The sequence below is a fragment of the Quercus lobata genome, chromosome 6 (assembly GCF_001633185.2).
Source record: "Quercus lobata isolate SW786 chromosome 6, ValleyOak3.0 Primary Assembly, whole genome shotgun sequence".
Lineage (NCBI taxonomy): Eukaryota > Viridiplantae > Streptophyta > Magnoliopsida > Fagales > Fagaceae > Quercus > Quercus lobata.
The window spans coordinates 28489319-28508905 of record NC_044909.1 but is presented as its reverse complement, the minus strand read 5'-3'; the positions used below and the strand labels follow the sequence as shown (position 1 = coordinate 28508905).

The following is a 19587-nucleotide window of genomic DNA, read 5'->3' as shown; positions in this document are numbered from 1 at the left end:
ATTTGATGGTACTATCCTCACATTGTGTAGTACTAACATCACATGTGATTATACTTTTGTTACATTCCCTGGTTCCCTTATTTTTTCTCACATTCGATGGTACTATCCTCACATTGCATAATACCAACATCACATGTTACTGTACTTTTGTTTCTTTCAATTGTTTTTTTTTTCTCACATTTGATGGTACCATCTTCACATTGTATATTACCAACATCACATGTGACTATACTTTTGTCACATTCAGTGGTTCTTTTATTTTATTTTTCCTCACATTTGGTGGTACTATCCTCATATTGTGTAGTACTAACATTACATGTGTTTATACTTTTGTCACATTCAGTGGTTCCCTTATTTTTTTTTTTCATATTTGATGATATTATCCTCACATTTCGTAGTACTAACATCACATGTAACTGTACTTTTGTCACATTCGATGGCTTTTTTATTTTTTTTTCTCACATTTGATGGTACCATCCTCATATTTTGCAGTACCAACATCACATGTGATTGTATTTTGCCACATTTGGTGGTTCCATTATTTTTTTCTCACATTTGATGGTACCATTCACACATTGCGCATTACCAACATCACATGTGATTGTATTTTGCCACATTTGGTGGTTCCGTTATTTTTTTCTCACATTTGATAGTACCATCCACACATTGCGCAGTACCAACATCACATGTGACTGTATTTTTGTCACATTCGGTAGTTCCCTTATTTTTTTCTCACATTTTATGGTACTATCCTCATATTGCACAGTATCAACATCACATGTAATTGTACTTTTGTCATATTCGATGGTTCTCTTATTTTTTTTCTCACATTTTATGGTACCAGTCTTACAAAACGCAGTTCTAACATCACATGTGACTGTACTTTTGTCACATTCAAAAGTTCTTTTTTTTTTTCTTCACATTTTATGGTACCAGCCTCACATTGCATAGTATCAACATCACATATGACAGTTCGTTTGTCATATTTAGTGATTCCCTTATTTTTTCTCACATTTAACGATTTTATCCTCACATTGTACAGTTTGAACATCACATTCTTTTGTCACATTCAATGATTCCCTTATTTTTTTTTCTCACATTTTATGGTACCAGTCTCACATTGCACAATACCAACATCACATATGACAGTTCTTTTGTCATATTTAGTGGTTCCCTTATTTTCTCTCACATTTGACGATTCCATCTTCACACTATGCTGTTCTAACATCACATTTGACAGTACTTTTATCACATTTGGTGGTTCCTTTATTTTTTTTCTTACATTTGATGATTCCATTTTCACATGAAGTAGTACCAATATCATTTTCTAGATACCCTTAAAACTTAAAAAATGACTGAAATACTCTTAAAACATAAAAAAATGATTGAAATACCCTTAGAACCTATAAAATGACTGAAATAACCCTAGAACCTAAAAAATGATCGAAATACCCTGTAAACCTAAAAAATTACTGAAATACCCTTAGAACTTAAAAAAAGATATAAACGATCCTAAAACCTAAAAAATAATTGAAATAACCATATAATTTAAAAAGTGACTTAAATACCCTTAGATTCTAAAAAATGACTGTAAAACACCTGAAACCTAAAAAATTACTTAAATGACCTTGTAATGTAAAAAGTATCTGAAATACCCTTAGGGAGCATTTGGTTCGCTATGATGTGTCTTTGATGTAATTCACATTACAATGATTTAACATTGAGGTTTTTGGTGTATTTTATTTTTTCTAATATTACTAATTTTAAAATTACAAAATATATCACATCATCTAAATTTCATCACCTTCATAATCAACTTAATGTTGTATTATTATATTGAGATTATAATAACGTAATATTACAGCTTAATGTAACATAATATTTTCGTAATGCACTTGAAACCTAAAAAATGACCAAAATACCCTCGAAACCTAAAAAATGACTGAAATACCCATAAAACCCTCTAAAAAGACTGGAATACCCTTAGAACCTAAAAAATTATCAAAATACCCTTAAAACATAAATAAATAAAAAATGACCGAAATGACCTTGAAATCTAAAAAATGACCAAAAATACCTTGTGTAAGGACACGATTTGGTGACGAACCTAAACAGTATTGGGTTCGTACGTAAAAGGCCCAGACAATATGATTTGTAGAGCGTGGGTGTAAAGAGCTAGATTAACGGTGGTATCTACCTCCAAAATTTTCTTTCAAGCCCATACCATGTTTTCCTTCTCTTTTGTTGGTATAATCAACGTCTTTTCTTAAATCCCTAGTGTTACTCTCTCTCCTTCTCTTCTTCCTTTTTTCTCTTCAGTTTTATGTGTGTTCTCCTTTTTTTCTCGATCCCCTTCTCCATGTTCCTCTTTTAGTTTATATACTCCCCTGCGCGATCCATCTTCACCGAACACGTGTAGATTGTGCCCAGGGGATTTCTTTCTGTCCCATCTGGCGCCTCCTGGAACTTCCTATGGGCAGCTGTAAGGCTGCTTTCCTGCTGCTCAGGTATCACCTCCACATTAATGCGGCCAGAGAGTTGGTTGAGAGGTCATTAATGCGGAGGCAGCTATAGTTTTAGATATTTGTTGGCCTTATCTCTTTCATCTTTAGTCGGCTACTCTACCCCTTGAGATGACCTACTTCTGAGGTCTGATCGTGGTGATACCACGTCCTGATCGTCTTCGGACGCGATCGTCCTCGGACGCATACTGCCGAGGAGGATGGCGTCCTCGGACGGGTGCACGACCTCGGATGGGCCACTGGCCCAACAATCCTCAACCAATTCTGAATCCTATGGGCCTATCGACCGAATGATCCCCACACCTTGAAACATAGAAAATGACCAAAATACCCTTATTCTTTTTCACATTCGGTGGCATCCTTTTTTTTTTTTCCTTTACATTTGACAATTCCATCGTCATATTAGTAGTATCAACAACACCTGTGACTATACTTTTACCACATTTGATCAAGGTTGGCCCTAGACATTTTGGGGCCTAAGGCGAGAACTAAAATGAGGTTTTTTTTATACTTATGTATTAATTAAATTAATATTTACATAATATTTTTATATTATAATATGTTTTATTTAAAATCTATTTTTCTTACCTTTTGAAATGCAAATTGACTAATTAAATTTTTGTATTCAAATTCTTCTAACATCTCATTTTCAATCGATACTTTTTGTATTCAAATTCTTGTTCATTTTTGATACTTTCATCTAAATTTTTTGTTATATTTTGTTTATTACTAATAAAAAATTTATCCATCGATCCTTTTTGAGACTCAATTAATTTTTCTTCTTTGTTTCTTTTTTTAAGTTTTTCATATCCAAATGCATACTTTCTAGTAGACATTTCTAATCAAACAATATATTTATAAAAACTAAAATAAAAAATAACTTTCAAGCGTAGAGTAAATGAGAAAGAGAACCTGATTTATATAAAAAATATTGTTGTAATTTCACCGAATAATAACAAGTTTTAAACAATCTCAACCTGCATAAATAAATATTTATTCATTATATTACCAATAACTAAAATATATATATATAAACACAAGATTAAAATATAAAAAAATAAATAATCATAGCCATAACAAAAAGTCAAAAACAAGCCCAGCCCAGCCAATAACCTGCCAAGACCCACCCATAAAAAACATAAAACAAATCCTATTACATTTACACCTATAACCAAAAAAAGAAAAAAAAAAAGAAAAAAAAAAACACAGGCTTAACAAAAAAAAAAAAAACCTGCCAAGACCCACCCTGTACCCACTGACCCACAAAAACCATAAAACATGACCCAGCCCTCTTAACAAATCTAAAGTAGAATAGGAAGCAAGCCTTATTAGTTATACTTGAAGCTCAAAAGTCAAAACCCATTACCCAGCTAGAATCAAAACGTAGCACGGCACTGACGGCAGCAGCGAAAAAAAAAAAAGGGCAGTCGGCGGAGGAAAGGAAGCTTGACTGCTTAAGCCAGGCAGTCGGATGATTTAGATTAGATCGGAGGAAAGGAAGCTTGAGCTAGGCAGCCAGGCCCAGCAACAGTGAAGAGAAAGAATGAGAGAAGCGGAGAGCAAGAATGAGAAAGAGATGGTAAAAATTTTAGGGATTTAAGGTTTTTTATTTGTTTTGGTTATTGATTGTTTCGTGGTTAATTTCTTAGACCGAATTTGTAGTTTATTTTGTTGAATTTTGGTTTATCTAGAATATAATGATGTTAATTTTGAGACAATTAATTTTATTTAGACCAATTTTTTTTTTTGGTGCTACCAATGTTTAACTGGGTATAACAGAAATTTTGTTTTTTGGTCCAAAGAATGTGCCGGATTTTTTTATATTAATCTGAAACCAAATTTTTTTTCCCCGGCTACCCCTTATTTTCTAAAATTTTGGGGCCTCCCTTCCAGTTGGGGCCTTAGGCAATTGCCTAGTTCGCCTAGTGGAAGGGCCGGCCCTGCATTTGATGGCTCCCTCATCTTTTTTCTCACATTTGACTCACATTTGACGGTTCCGTTATCATATTAAGCAATACTAACATCACATCCGACTAAAAAGAAAAACTGAAGAACTTGACATAAAATCCTCTCCATCGCCAAAGCTGAGAGCAACCATAATTGAAATACTTTGTTTCTTCTTTTGTGGGTCTTGCTTAGGGTTTTGTTTAGTAGTCGTGGCTTTGGAAGAGAAGAAGCTTACAAAGAGAAGAAGCGTAGAGACCAAAGAGATAGAAGCGTAGAGAGAGTCAAAGACTAATTCGTAGGGATTATTTATTTTTCTATAATGAGCTTTAAGGGCAAATGGTTCAAAATATGTTTCGTCATTCTATTTCAAAAAAAAAAATGTCCTTAAGCAAGCACAAGAAATTAAATAAAGATGATAAAGAAAATGATTCATGATCTCGCACAACTTTTGAGTGCAATGGGCTTTGATGAAATCACTCATAAACTTTCAATATGTGCTTACATGCTTGCCAAAAACACTTTATATATGATGCGATTCTTTGGGAACTAAATATAAAGAAACTAAGAACCAAACATTCTAATATTTGATTTTTTTAGTAATAATTAAAATTTTAACAATGAATCATCCCAAAATAAGCACAAATCTTAAAATTTACAAAAATACCATGGAAATTACAGATGTTCAAAAATAGTCCTAAAATCTATGAAATGAAAAAGAAAAATACCACAAGGCCTTGAATATGACCAAAATTCCCTCATTAACATATAAAGTGACTGCAAAATTATCAAACTATCCCTTAAACCTCAAAATAACAGAAATACTCATAAAACCTTAAATTAAAAAAAAAAAAAATGACTAAAATACATTTTTTTAACTTCCAAAATTAATAAAAAAAACATAAAGATGCAACAACTTGCTAAGTGATTCGATTATACAATAGCAACAATAAAATGCAAAAACAATGTTATGGCTATACAATAGCAAAAATGTTTTGGTTTTAACATTGGAATTGAAAACAATTATTAATCAGATATGGTGTAGGTGGGATTGTGATAGTTTGGGTTTGGCAGGGCACAATCCAACGAAAGAACTCCTTGACTTGTCGTTCCATGGGTCCAGTAGAGGCATGGTGCATTTTTCAATCTGACAAATCACCCTTACGACTGCACAACATGCATATAAATAGTTTAACATCACTTCAAAATTTATAACATACAATTTCACAAGCATTTTCTATGCATTTCCAAAAGCAGCATTAGAATAAAATATATTGAAGATTATAAACACTCCAAGGTTAAATCAAAATCAAGCAATTCAAAGCTTCACAGCAAGCGCACAAGTTTCTATAAAACAATGTTACTTTGCGTTTACATAATAATAATGTTTGAAAACTCAACAATACAAATTTGAATGCGCAAAGCTAATAATCAACATGTCCGCTAGCAAGTTAAAAAAATTAATAGTATAATTACATGAATGACTCAATGAAATAATCAAGCATCTATGACACAGATAAGATATTCAGTCCCCTAAAAGAGTTACAATTCTTAATTCTTAAATCCCCAAGTTCAACACACTTTTGATGGCTAATGCTAAGATATTTATGCCACTCTAGTAACCTGAAGCCATGATAACTCCCATGCTTGCCATTGCCAGCACCAACGACATAGTAGATGTGTATCTGATAAACATGACAATAGGAATAAGAGCATACACTTAAATTTGTGGACTTAAACGTAAGGCTACATACCAATGGCCAATGTCACCTTTTTGACCAATCTAACATAAAGAAGCCATGAAAAAAATAGCACACAACTAACTAATGCAATTTAAATGACAGGAATAGAATCAAGTAAGGTCAACAACAACACCACCAAAATTATAAAAATAAAAATAAAAAAATAAAAAACTAAAACAACAAATATCTGAGCCTTTTACAGTAAAAGGAAAAAATTTACAAAAAAAAATGGTAGTTGCTAAATTTTAAATATAAGCTTTTTTTTTAGTTTTTGTTATGGATGTGTAGTTCAAGGCTAAATTTTAGGATTAAAACATTGCGAGGGTGCTTTTTTTTCTTAACACACAGGCCCATGTAGAAATAAGGATCTTGGGCCCTTTACTTGTTTTGGTGGACTGGGCTTGGTTCACCGCAGCTAAATTGGGCTAATTAGAAACCAAGTTGTGCGCAAGTCATATAAAGCTCCTCAAGACGAAAATGCGATTCCTCCTAAGTAATAAAAAATACCATTATAAGTGTTTTAGTGTCATAAAATGACCCTTTACTCTTACAAAATAAGTAAAATAAGTATTCATAATATTCACAATGAGAAAGAGATTGAAATAGAATATTTAAGACTTATCTTTTATTATATAAACATTTAAAAGAGTTCCTTCACTTGGAACCCCAAGCGTATTGTCGTAGGATCCCAGGCGTACTATCGTGGGATCCCGAGATGTACTAGGCTTGTAAGAACCCAGAATACTGATTCTCTGAACTATATGATCTTTCTCCATGCTTATTATGCAATAGAGTTTTGTCCTTTCCCTTTACCTCTATAGATCCTGCATAAAAAACACACTATACAATACACATATCTTCAAATAATTAGTAGTTTCTTAGATTAGGATATACATTTTAATACATATACATATATGTAAATGAATTTCATGAGAATGATTCAGTCACGAGGATCCTGACCCCAATTCTCACAGACTAAGTGCCTTTGCACGAGACTTGTGGAATTTGGAACTCAAGTCCAAGTGTCTTTGCCTTCCAAGATAGTTAGGTGAGAAGGATTTTTGTGAGAGAGAGTAATATCTGATGTGTGCATGTTTTGGCATATGTTTTTTTGGAGGTTAAGTGTGTCCAAGGCCTAAGTTGAAGTGAGGACCCCTGTAAAAAGACTCAGCTTTTGGTTGAGTAAAAAGAAAAACTAACAAGCAAGAATATATGTATTGAGCAGCAAGAAACAGTAAAGGAAGACAATGTAATAAATAAATACGCGAAATAATTATTAGAGATCCTTAAATCAATATGAGATATTTCATTATTTTTCTTAATTGTGGATTACAATGTGCTCACTAGAAAGTGTTACAAGGTCCAAATAAGCTTAAAAATTACAGACTTAGATGGCTATCTAAGCCTCTAAGACTTGCAAAATTTGAATCCTTTTGAATCCAAGTATGTTCTATAGTGGCTGTTTCTAAGATACCAGGTGTTGTTTTCTACTTTCTTTGAGTTTTTGACAGAGTTTTCTCAACGATTCTTGTTCTGATTTCCTATTGCTAAATCTCCCTTTCAATGTTGACTGTCTTCCCCTTTTATAATGTCATTCTAAGGTTCAAATACCACTGATTCTCCCCTCTTGGCTCCCTGGGTCCCAAAGCAACTGTTATGTCAGCCACTTTAATGGCTGGTTCTTTCCCTGTTTCTGATAGTTTTCATCTTTTAGTGCTGTTTCTCTAAAAGTCACTTGCTGACTTTCCATTCCGGGGCGTCCTTGGGCAGCTAACTTTCAATCTCTCTTCTTTCAAGGTTTCTTACTTTTCAAACTCAGTTTTTGGTTGTCTTTCTTTGCTGTCATTTTTCCCAGGTGAACAGAATCCATTTCTGCTAGGTTAAAGGTTTTCCCAACCATTTCTCCTTATAGTTCTTCATTTTGGGTTCCCCGAGGTACCAGCCTTTTGTTCATGAATTGTCACTCTCCAACCTCTCTAGTTCTTTGTTGCACCACTAGGTGCTTGAGAATGACATATCTGTTTTTCGTTTCTTGTATTTCATGATACCCCTTTTGAGCTGTCTCAATCCCACTTTAGCTGTGCTACACGTCTCGAGGATCCCGAGCCTCTAGCAGCCTCTGGATATCTCAGCCCAGTTCTTTCACTGGATTTTGCTGGATTTTTAATGACCTTTTTGTTGGAAATCTGAACATACATAAAGCCTTGATGTTGATTCTTCTTGCTGCATATCCTCTGGCCTGGCCGAGATCCTTGCTGCATGTCCTCTGGTCTTACCCGAGATCCTTGCCGCATGTCTTTTGGTCTTGCCCTAGATCCTCTTCTTTTTTCTTTATTATTTCTTTCTTTTTCCTTCTTTTTAGGACTTTGGGCCTTCATGGTCCTTCTTAACTTCATGAATTTGGCATTCTTTTGTTAAGACCCATGATCTTTCCTTACTTTTCATGGAATGGGCTTTCTTGTAAAATTTTGGCCCTCAACAAACACTACATTTTAAGATTAAATATAACTTGATAACTGCCACAAATAAAACAACAACACACCAAAAACTAAAAAACGGATGCATCTATGTTAACAGCATAATCAACTACACATATAACATCCTATTTCAAGTTCACTTCCAATTTAAAGATAGATAATTGCTTCTATATTCCAAAGGGTAATTTAATTGTGTGACACAAACGAATTGAACAAACAATTACACAAAAATTAAACAATACCCGCCTAGATTTCTTCGTCTCTCCGCACTGTTGTTTCCATTTTCAATCTTGGTGATTTAAAGACCCCTTCTTCCTGATATAAAATTTAAAAATAGAAAATAAAAATAAAAACCATAGCTTTCCTAATACTCCTTTTAATTGTGCCAGTATTATCTATCTATCAACTCAAGAATTATGAACCCTTTAGAATGTGTAGTAAGTAGCTGACACAAATAAATCTTAATTATTAAATCATTCTCTTTTATTGATGTTGTATGAATCATGCTTACCTTGGCTTATGTTATGCGTATGCTTATCTTGGCTTATGTTATGAGTATGCTCACCTATTCCACGTTTTAGATGTAGTGAATTATTTTACAGCTTTACCTTATGTAAATATTTCAATTTCCCACATTCAATTCAATTCCATTTGAAAAAAACTTTTTTTCTCGCCCTAGTTTCTCTCTAGAGAGACTAGAACGTAGAACGCCGTTATCTTCCCTGGAATGATAAACCTCCCCCTCTGCTAATCCTTTCTAGCTGTAGGGTTTTCTTTGATCTTTGTCCCGGTACTTGTGGTCTATTCTTCTCCATTATATCCTTTCAACATAGCTTTGCATTCATGGAAGATATACTTTACGACTGGAAGAAACTTTCACTGACAGACGAGGAAGACGTGAAGCTTAGTCTGTCGAAATCCAAAAACTTACGAAGCAAGGAGTATGTTTTGGCTGCCAAGTTCCTTACCAAGAGAGCCCTTAATGTGGAAGCAATAGGCCGCACGTTTAAACCTCTGTGGAGAGCCAAAAAGGACTTTAAGGTGCGCGAAGCGGGCGACCATCTACTCTTGTTCGTATTTGAACTCAAATCTGATGCAGAACGGGTCCTTGCTAATGAACCATGGACGTTTGATAAACATGCTGTCTTGTTACAGAGATTTGATGGGTCTATACCGTCAAGGTACTTGAGGTTCACCAAACTGAAATTTTGGGTGCAAATACATGGTTTGCCGATGCGTTTACTGGACTCTAAGACGGCAATTGAGTTGGGAGAAACACTTGGACAGGTATCTCCGTGTGAGAATCTCAGCGAGTTGGTGGGAGGGGAGTTTCTACGTGTCTATGTAGAAATTGATATCTCAAAGCCTCTCTGCCGGGGTCGACGGATTACACTGGATGCAGAGGAAGAAATCTGGGTTTCTTTTAAATATGAGAAACTACCCAATTTCTGTTATTGGTGTGGTATGATTTCTCATGATGGAAAAGATTGCGAGACCTGGTTAGCAAGGAAGGATTCAGCAAACATAGAACCTTATGAATATGGACCATGGCTAAGAGCTGCACCATATAACCCAGGAAGAACTCCATTCATTGTGGTTGCTGGCTTGGGCGATGGTCTGGGAGGCGCTACGAAAAATTCTCAACCTGCAACCACAGAGAAGCCATTTGCGACAGTGGCTAAGACAAGCAGAGAAAATCTGGAACGAGCTAACTCCGGTGAGGTGGCTGGAGCGGACCTGGAGCGTGTGACAATTATGGAAATTCAAGATGCAGGGGAGCAAACCACGCAAATACACCAAGATATTAGCAACCCGACATTAAAGGTAATTGATTCCAATCCGGATTTAATTTCTTTCCATACTAATCACTCTGATTTTGAAGCGCAGATTCAGGAATTAGATTTGGCTATTGGAAAGTATGACAAAAAGGAGGAGCACGTGGATCCTAGGACAACTGACACCTCTCAAGTCTTAGCTAAAAATGGGAAGCAAGCAACTCCCTCACCGCCAGCACAACATGCAGTAAGTCAGGAGCAAGCAGCCCACGTGATAGAGAACCCAACATCTCCTACTCCATCAAATAGAACTCTACGCACGTGGAAAAGGTTGGCACGAGAAACCAATATGGAGACTGACACACCACATGGACCCACGGATACAAAAAGAAGCAGAGAAGAAGTAATGGAGTATTTTTCTGAGTTACCTGCCAAAAAACTACAGGTTTCGAAGGAAGACAGTCAACAAAATCTAATGGTGGAGGCTGCTCAGCAGCCCCGCCAAGCACAATGAGTCTCTTAGTATGGAACTGTCGCGGGCTTGGGAACCTGCGTACAGGGAAGGAGCTTGAAGTATTGATTCGGGCTAAAGATCCCTCCGTCGTGTTTTTAGCCGAAACATGGGCGGATGAAGCTAGGCTAAAAGAAATTCAAAGGAATATTAAGTTCGATAATTTGTTTTATGTGGATAGAAATCCTAGAGGTGGTGGGGGACTGGCTCTGTATTGGAAAAATTCCTTTGATGTTCATGTGGATTCTTTTTCTAAATATCACATAGATTCAATAATCAATAAAGGAAGTGATGAAGCATGGAGATTCACAGGTTTCTATGGTGAGCCGGCCACACATAAAAGGATTGAAGCTTGGAACAAACTTCGCTTACTCAATAATAAACATGACCTTCCTTGGCTTTGTGCTGGAGACTTTAATGAAATCGTAAGACACTCAGAAAAAATGGGAGGCAATAACAGAAGTCAAGCTCAGATGCAACTTTTCAGGGATGTCATTGATGAGTGCGGATTTCTTGACCTTGGGTATGTGGGAGAGCAATTCACATGGAGAAAGCATTTTGCTGATGGACACTCACTATGGGAGAGACTGGACCGAGGGTTATCCAACCATGATTGGTTCATGAAATTTTCGGGCACAAAAATACACCACTTGCATTCAGACTCCTCTGATCATTCTCCTTTGTGGATCACCTTGGATGGTTTAGACATCCCGACTTTCTCAAAACCATTCAGGTTTGAAGAAATGTGGCTCTCGGATCGAGGGTGTTCAGATATTGTAGAAGCGGTGTGGCTGTCTAGGGAAGACGAAGGTGCTCATGATCATGTAATTCGTAAAATAGACAAATGTGGCAAAGAGTTAAGAATATGGAACAGGAACTGTTTTGGCAATGTTAGAATGGTGTTGAGCCGAAAAAGAAAGGAATTAAAAGAGGCTGAAAAAGTAGCTATGAGATCCGGAAATAACCATCAAGTCCGAGATTTGAAGAAAGAGATAGCTGAACTGGTGGATAAGGAAAACAGACTTTGGTTCCAGAGATCAAAAGTCATGTGGGCAAAATTTGGAGATAGAAACTCAAAATACTTTCATAGCCACGCTTCACAAAGAAAGAGGAAAAATTTAATCCGGAAGCTGAAGGATTCCAATGGCCGTGTGGTTGAGGACAATGAAAGTATAGCGGACTGTCTAGTGCAGTACTATCAGACCCTCTTTAGCTCAACAAACCAGCATTATTGTTCTTCGGCTACAGATTCTATTCAAACCATGATTACCGAGGAAATGAACTCCAAGCTCTCAGCCGAGTTCACCCATCTTGAGGTAAAGCAAGCCATTAACCAAATGGCCCCGCTAAAGGCCCCCGGGCCAGACGGTATGCCACCCCTCTTTTATCAACACTATTGGAATTTAATTGGTGATGACATTTCTAAAACTGTGTTGCATTATCTTAATTCTGCCACTTTACCTGAGCACCTAAATCACACTTTTATCACCCTCATTCCAAAAAAGAATAATCCTGAATCTGCTTCTGAATTTAGACCTATCAGTTTGTGCAATGTTTTGTATAAAATTTTCTCAAAAGTTCTTGCAAATAGACTTAAGAAAATTTTGCCTAATATTATCACTGAGAATCAAAGTGCTTTTACAAAAAGCCGCCTTATTTCTGACAATATTCTGGTAGCTTTTGAGTCTTTACACAGCATGCAGAAATACACAGGGAAGGAAGGTTATATGGCCATCAAGCTGGACATGAGTAAAGCGTATGATAGAGTGGAATGGTCCTACCTACAATCAGTCATGGAAAAAATGGGGTTCACAGAGCACTGGATCAATCTCATGATGTTATGTGTTAAAACTGTGACATACTCGATATTGGTGAATGGAGAACCCAAGGGCATGATCACACCATCTAGGGGCATCAGACAGGGAGACCCTCTCTCTCCTTTCCTTTTCTTACTTTGTACTGAAGGTCTTAATGGATTAATCAATAAAGCTGCTCACCAAGGATATATTAAGGGTTACTCTCTTTGCAGAAATAGCCCACGCCTAACACACCTTTTGTTTGCAGATGATAGCTTGCTGTTTTGCAGAGCCACCATTGAGGAGTGCCAACAAGTTTTAGACATTCTAGATGTGTATGGAAGTTGCTCAGGACAACAGATTAACCGAAGCAAGACGACAATATTTTTCAGTAAATCTACCACTGATGATACCAGAAATCAAATCAAGTTGGCTTTGGGAGTTCCAGAAATTATGCAGTATGAAAGATACCTGGGGTTACCCTCATTGGTAGGTAGAAACAAAAAAGCAAGCTTCAATTACATAAAGGACCGAGTTTGGAAGAAATTGCAGGGTTGGAAGGAGAAACTCCTATCACAAGCTGGAAGGGAGATATTAATCAAAGCAGTTGTTCAGGCTATTCCAACCTACACCATGAGTTGCTTCAAACTTCCAATAGGGCTTTGTTCAGAAATTGAGAGCCTAATAAGAAGATTCTAGTGGGGTCAGAAAGGAGAACGAAGAAAAGTCCATTGGGTGAAATGGGATACACTGTGTCTTCCTAAAAAAGAAGGTGGAATGGGATTCAAGGATTTGGCCAATTTCAACGATGCTCTCTTAGCTAAGCAAGCTTGGAGATTACTTCACAATAAGGATTCTCTATTCTATAGAATCTTTAAAACGAAGTTCTTTCCAAATTGTAGTTTATGGGAGGCTCAAGATTCTAGCTTTGGATCACACGCTTGGCATAGTATCCTAAAAGGAAGAGATGTCCTATTAAAGGGTGCTAGATGGAGGGTGGGGTGTGGAGAGGATATTAGTATTTCGAATGATTCCTGGTTACCATCACAGGAACATCCACGAGTCCTATCAGATATTGTACCAGGTTTTGAAGACTATAGAGTTGCTGATCTAATTAATCCAAGTACAAGAACATGGGATGCAAATTTAGTGCACGGGTTGTTGTCATCTGAAGAAGCCGCACTGGTTCTTAGTATTCCATTGAGTCGCACCCCTGTAGAGGACAAAATCATCTGGCCTTTCACTCCCTCAGGTAACTACACGGTAAACTCAGGTTCAAAGTTCTTAACTAAACCACCTTCTTTGGGTGCTCCTGCAGGTAACACACAGCAGCAAACTGAGGTATGGAAGTTGATTTGGGGGCTAAATGTCCCAAATAAAGTGCGGAACTTCATGTGGCGGGCTTGCAAAGAAGCCATACCAGCTAAGCGCAATCTGTTGAGGAGGAAGATCCTAACCGAAGATAAATGCGAAAAGTGTGGTGGGGAGTCCGAAACAACAACTCATGCTATATGGGAATGCCCCATGCTGGATGAGATTTGGCAAAACATCCCAGGCTTTGAAGATCGGGGACAGTTTAATGTTTCAAATATCAAAGAACTGATCAACCTGACTCACGAAAAAAGAAAGGACGTGGATCTCATGGCTATGGTAATGTGGACGATATGGCATCGGCGAAACCAAAAGCGTGCACACTCTAGTGTTCTTCCCAAAGCACAAATCTTCCAACAAGCTTCACAAGCTCTTGCTATTTTCCAACAGTCCCAATGCGCCCTCATAAACCACACAGCAGCCACACGTTCTCAGCACAGTGTCCAGTGGCGTCCTCCTCCGGAAAACTGTCTTAAACTAAACTTTGAAGGGGCCACTTTTTCGGAGTTGGGCAAGGCTGGTTTGGGTGTGGTAGTCCGCGACAGCCATGGAAATGCCATTGCCTCACTTTCTGAACAAGCACCGTTACCGTTCGCACCAGTTATTGTGGAAGCCATGGCTGCTGCGAGAGCGATGACCTTTGCACAGGAACTTGGGATCACCGAGTTTATACTTGAGGGAGATTCGGAAGTTGTGATAAACACCCTCCGAAACACAGAAGCTTCCCTGTCAACATTTGGCCATATTCTCGAGTCTGCAAAATCCACTCTAGTTACCAGTAATTGTATTGCTTTTTCACATATTCGTAGAAGTGGTAATAGAGTTGCCCACAACCTAGCTAAACATGCTAGACATGTTAGAGGTTTGTCGGTGTGGGTGGAGGATATTCCACCACACCTTTATGATGTACTCTTTGCTGATCCTGGCTGATCTGTTTTCAATAAAATAATAGTCTTCTTTCTCAAAAAAAAAAAAAAAAACTTCTTCATAATAGCTTTTGTGAAGGTCATCACATGTATTTTGTAAGTAGTTTTATTGTTACAATTTCATTATGCATTTTTAATATATACATTATTTATAATATTTATTCAATGGATCTTTTTTTTTTCCTCCCCTAATGGTTAATACTAAATTATAGCATCATCTTCTAATCAATAACACATTGATTACTACATAAATAAAATTGGCAAAAATTGATAATAATTACAGAATACTAGCCTCTGAGCACGCGCTCACGTGCGTGCTCAGATGCTCTTCTATTTTTTAGGTAAGGGTTAATTTAGAACATTTATTATAATTTAGGATTACTACGTTCTCCAATCACACACACACACACACACACAAAAAAACCTAGAGGTGTGATGAGTATTATGTGTGGTAAAATAATTTTTTCATTACAACCCCAGGTTTTTTTTTTTTTTTTTTTTTTTTTTTTTTTTTTTTGATTGGAGAATGTAGTAGTCCCAAATTATAATAAATATTCTAAATTAACCCTTACCCAAAAAATAGAAGAGCCTCTGAGCACACGCTTACGCGCATGCTCAGAGGCTAGTCTATACTACTATTTAAGAGGCTTCCTCCTGTTTGAACCAGATTTTTTTCCTTTCCAAAATATCCTTACACCCTTAGGTTTAAGTAGAGGCAAAACTAAAGGATAGTCCTATAAAAATACATATCTAATTTGCACTAAAACATTACCTACAGAATAAGAACACTCTCTTACTAATCCACTTTTTCAAAGCAACTATACGTTTATTGTTTTTTTTTTTTTTTAAACAGAAAAATAGATTATGAATTATCACATCAATTAAATAGGTTTAACTATATAAAAAAAAAAAATTTAAAAATCCCCATCCGACCACTTTTTTTTTTTTTTTTTTTTAATTCTACCAAAAAAAAGAAACACTCCCATCTTTTGTGCAAATTATTAAAAAAAAAAAAAAAAAAAAAAAAAAAAAAAAAAAAAAACCGAGAGGGATAAACACATACAAATCCCAAAAATCTAAACCTCCCACTAACCCACATACAGTTCATCCGTTTCCTATGCACACACTACACACCAAAACTACCTCCTCACTCTTCTTCTTCCACTCCATCTCCTTCCCAACATTGCAACAACTACAAACCAACACCAAAACCCTTCCACTATAACGTGACTGCAGTAGCCATGGCAGACAGGCAGAGTCTTCCTAGATGCACCATCCTCAACTTTCAACATTGAACCCCTTAAAGAATATTGCTAGCCATATCAAAGTGAGTAGCATTTAAATGAATTTTGCTAACAATACATTTTTGGGTTTTTTTTCCCCTTCCTTTGTTTTTGAAAATGAAAATTGAAGTGTTTACAATTTGTTAAAGTAGGTTCCCAAAAATTTTGACACTGGCAATAACGAAGTGTTTACAATTTGTTTAAGTAGGTTCCCAAAAATTTTGACATTGACAATGACACATGATAAAAAATTTCGTATAAGTTTAGCATCTTATTTGTTCTTCACCCTATAGTTAAATAAGTCTTACACTTTTTCTTTAATTGAACAATTACAATACATGCCCATGCTTTGGCATATTGGTCTATCTAAACATTGATGACAGCTTTTATTTTGGGAACATACGCAGTGGTGTCACTTTCCTTGGGGAATACTACAGCTGTTATTATTATATGCAGTAAGTGCAACTCTCACTCCCAGATCTTATAATAATTAATAGGTAACACTTCAAATACATAAATCTATATGTTTATTCGATTGGTAATTCTTATTTAATTGGGATCCCCTGCTTCATAGGATGATGCAATACACTTGAAAATGAAAACTGGTTGTTGTTCATATACAATTTGATTTAGAATGGATTTTCAATGATGCAGTAAATCTATATGAACAAGCCCAAGGGAGAGGCATTTGTGAGCATTACAATTTTCACTGGATACCAATTGAGTAAATAAACATTCTCTCTTTTGGTCATTGTTCAATTAAAGAAAAATTGTTTCTTTGGATGCTATGGAACCATAAACTTTTTTTTCTACACGTTGATGCTTTAGAAATTTTATGGTTGAAGACTTACTTTTCACGAATCTATTTTTTTTTTAGCATTCTTTGAACTTATTATTTTACATTTTACTTTTCCATGAAATCTAATTGACATTTTTAGGTAATGCCTTGATTTCTATAAATTCTCTAATTTTTTTTCTTTCTATTTGTCTTAGGAGCTGGGAGGTCTGCCCTAGATGATCATAGTAGGAAAAACAATTTGCCCGGAATTCATAAGTCAGTTTGATTTGCACCAAGGCATTGGTATTTGTTTCTATCACCATTTTAGGAGGAATATGAGATGAGGAAGGGGATCAGGGGATAAAAGAAGGGCAAGGGAAGTTTAGAAAATTGCGTAAATATGAAATATGTGGTTACAGGCTTACTGCTTTCGATGAAATCTATTACCCTTTCTCTCTTTCTCTTTAAGGTGCCCCATCCTCTTAATGTAAGTTCATATAATGTATCAAATGCTTAAAGTCATATCCATATGAATGGATTTGGAAATTCTTTATGGTGGCTTCATATTTGTCTTCTAAAAAAAAAAAAAAGTTATGTTTTGTTTTTGTTAGTTTTCATGTGAGGACTATGCTATGAAATTTCATAAACTTTTCCTGTTTAGGAAAAATAATGTGAAAAAAAAAACTAAAAATAAATCACAATTACAATGGGAAGATATATATTGCATAGAGTATTTTTCCCTTTTTCATAATCAAAATGGGGAGTGTATTTGGAATTTTTTTTTTGGTAATGGACATTCGCACAACAAGTTTTTGTAATGGATATTCCCACAACAATTTTAAGTATTGTGTCTCATGATTTTAAACCATGGCAAATTTTTCATCCACACTAGCCTCTGAGCACGCTCATGGGCGTGCTCAGATGCTCTTCTATTGTTTTGGAAAAAAATTAGTAATTTGTATCTATTATAATTTAGAATTACTACGTTTTCCAATCACAAAAAAACCTAGAGGTGTGATGAGTATTATGCATTAGCAGGTGAAATAATTTTTTCATCACACTCCTAGATTTGTTTGTGATTGGAAAACATAGTAATTCCAAATTATAATGGATGTAAATTATTAACTTTTTTCCAAAAAAATAGAAGAGCCTTTGAGCATGCGTATGAGCGCGTGCTCAGAGACTAGTATCATATAATTGTCTTCCAGTAATTTTTTTTGGATAATTGTCCATGTAAATCAAACTTATAGTCAGAAATCGTTGTTGGGTTGAAGCGTAATTCCATTTCTATGCTGATTTGGATATTGCAGACTTTCTTTCTTTTGCAATAATTTTGACCGGTTCTCTTGGTATAAGGCTCATATTTGTAGGCATTTAAGTCAAGAAGCTCGCAGCTGTGGTTATTTGGTGTTATGGTTGGATTGTGACCGTGAAGGAGAAAATATTTGCTTTGAAGTTGAAGGTAACTCCCCAAAAACCCGCTATTTATTTTTCTTTCTTTCATGTGAGTTTTTGTGGATAGTATCAAGTACGATTTTCTTATTTTTATGACAATATCTTTAACAAGAGTGTGAATGTGACACGCTGTAACTTCTACCCCACGTTGAAAGTTGAAACACTACTTCATCAAAATGTAATGCACATATGATAGTTACAGTGGGAAGTTTTTTTTTTTTTTTTTGGTTTCCCACAGTGTTTCCTCAAGGTTTTCAACCAGAAACTAATCACTGTTCATACCGGATGGACCCACGAAGGGGTAAAGCACTGGTCCAGAAAATTCTTTTCAAAGTGCAAGTAGCAGGACTTAAACTAGGAAGCACACCTAATCAAGCCCAGCACAAGCAATTTGAGACCAAGAGTCCAACCAACTTGGCCAACCCCTGGGTTTACAGTGGGAAGCTACATGTAACTAAAACACTCCCCACGTTGAAATACCTTCCCACCCACTACAAACAAAAAATTCTCAATAGCTGAACTTCTCATAGACAAAAACTCTTCCCAGTAGTTTGTTACGTGTACAAGGACTACTATTCCTATTTCTAATTGAAATAGAATTTTTGTCAGCAGCTACTATGCTCACAAACAAAAATTCTTCTCAGTCGTTTAATACGTGTACAAAGATTACCGTTCTATATATTCCTAATTGACATACACTTTTTGTATTCCTCAGGGACTATGTATCATATGTATGAAGCTTACTAAAGCTTTAGTAAACTCTGATACCAATTTTGATGTGTTATATTTATAAAAAAATCACTAAATTAGGATTCTTGATGAGATCTAGAAGAATTCTTGAGATAGTTTTATGTTTAAGGGTTTGGGTAAGGTTAGGTAAATAAAAGATTGGATTTTTAATAAATATGGATGGCTGTTTGGTGTTAAACAGTGAATATAATGAGAAGAACAAGAAGATGAACCATAGGAAATCACACCAAGATTCCCTAAGTAATTACACTTAGGAA

At 35.9% G+C, this 19587-nt stretch overlaps 1 long non-coding RNA gene across 1 annotated transcript in view; it reads left to right on the top strand.

Moving 5' to 3' along the window:
* LOC115949658 overlaps positions 1–19268 on the top strand; it is a 38325-nt gene extending 19057 nt beyond the window's left edge. Inside the window, exons 2-3 of the long non-coding RNA XR_004083036.1 lie at positions 18482–18587; positions 18819–19268. This is a non-coding gene — a long non-coding RNA (uncharacterized LOC115949658). The remainder of the gene's footprint in view (positions 1–18481; positions 18588–18818) is intronic.
* The last annotated feature ends 319 nt before the right edge of the window (positions 19269–19587 follow it).